A 2,169-nucleotide genomic window follows, 5' to 3' on the forward strand; every position below is an offset into this window, starting at 1 on the left:
TTTTTTACTATGGTAAGACAATTTTACCAGTCTGCTGTGTGAAATTAAATCTTTTTTGACAGCAGTAAAATTTTGACAGCCGCTGAAACTTGGCGCCGAATAAAGTATTATAAATCAAAGCAAAATGAATATTTTAAGAAAATATTTACCATTATTGATTGCAATTCTATTTGAAATCAGGTCACTGCAACTAATGGACGTTTTAGTTTTGGCATTAAAAAAGAAAAGACAACGTCAGGTAAAACTGCTTGCATTGGTGCCTTTTTCTATGTCCTCACTTTTTTTCTTTAAGGCTATTTTATATATGCAACCTGCAGTTTATTCCAAAACCATGAATGCCATAATGAATGGGAATAACAAAGTAACAAAAATTCATCTCAGGTTATCGGCTAGTTCGTTCAGAAAAATTGTGGTGCACATTCCTAAAAAACATCACGGATGGTCTGTGGATTACGAAGTGATGTGCTTTCTATATTGGACGGCATGCGGATGCAGCTATAGGGTGGTAGCCGAGTTTTTGGGTTTGAGTCGGTGCACAGCTTGCAGCATTATAACAAAATTCTGGATAAAGTCATTGCAATGCGTCAAAGGAACAGACTGCGTGTTAAAATATAGTGACATCCATGTTTATTCAGACGACATTCAATTGTACCTATGTTGTCCCCCTATATCTGTCAACGCATGTATAACCAAACTAAACACCGACCTAGACTTCCTACATAAGTGGGCCTCTGACAAGGGTATAGTTCTCAATCCAAGTAAATCCCAGTGCATTGTTATCTATAAAAAATAACTTAAAACTGACAAAAACTTAGGAGCAATATTCAATAGGACGCTGACATGGAGGAACCATATTTTTAGTGCAATAGGTAAAGTTTACGGTACGCTCCGAACCTTATAGAGTACTCAGTACTTTACACCAGTACACATTCGACTATTATTAGCTAAAGCATACCCTGCAATACATGTATGAGCAGTTTCCCCTCAAATTCAACAGATTTACACACACCTACGCAACTTTTTAGCTATCACACGCACACATTTATAAATTTTTTATTCGAATTGGGAAAAAATTTCCATTTGTTAGACTTTTATAGGAATTCTGTGCGATAAAGCGAGTAAGAAATATGGTAGTTTTTAAGACAGTAGGCTTTGATGAAAAAATGCCACATTTGATAAAAATTTGAAATTATAAATATTTTTTATAGTTTTATAAATACATATTTCAAATTTTATTTTGTTCCCGTTGCCTTTGCATTATTATTTTTAAGATATGTACATACATATGTAAATTACTAATTTATTTGTGCATTTTAACTGATTTTCTCGTTATTAAAGATTTGCCGCAACTAAAATCAACATTGTCATCGCCGCCACAATCTTTAACGCCATCACCGCAGTCATCATCAATCAACATATCCTCCACAACCTTTAATGCCACAACCAACATCGTACCATCACCGTGAACACCGTACCATCACCTTCAACACCGGCCCCATCAGCATTCCACGCCTCCACCAGCAAAATCGCCACCATCACCTTCAACATCGCCACCAGCAATGTTAAACATATCCATATGTAGAACGTGTGTTATTTATTTGTACATACATATATGAGTTTTGTATTAATAAAAGTTTTTTAAATGTAAAAATTTTGATTTTCTACTTATTTGCTTTTTCCTGTACTGAGGAGTTTATAACGAGAAAAATGAGGAGTTTGATTATTAGTGCTGAGGAGTTCATAACGACAAAAATTAGTAGTTTGTTTATTAGCACTGAGGACTTGCTAATGACAACAACGAGTAGTTTGATTATTAGTGCTGAGGAGTTTATAACGACAAAAATGAGTACTTTATTTATTAGCACTGATGTGTTAATAAAAAAAAAAATAAGCAGTTTCGTAGTTTTTAGAGCAGAGCAGATTAATTTTTCGTTCATCAAAGTTTGCAACGACAAGGGGAAAGTGCTCAGATTTTTCGCATCGCCTGAACAAAAATGAGTACTTTAATAAACTTTTGTAGTTAGTGATAATGATAAAATGAGGACTCATTTGATACTCAGCTGTCTTGCAGGGGACGTGTTACCCACTTTGCTATATGGTTGTGAATTGTACGCTGATTGTGATAGTGTTTGTAGTAGAAAACTAAATGTTTTGTTTAACAATATTGCG

The sequence above is a fragment of the Rhagoletis pomonella genome, unplaced genomic scaffold (genome assembly GCF_013731165.1).
Source record: "Rhagoletis pomonella isolate Grant_MI unplaced genomic scaffold, Rhpom_1.0 Rhpom_scaffold_00356, whole genome shotgun sequence".
Lineage (NCBI taxonomy): Eukaryota > Metazoa > Arthropoda > Insecta > Diptera > Tephritidae > Rhagoletis > Rhagoletis pomonella.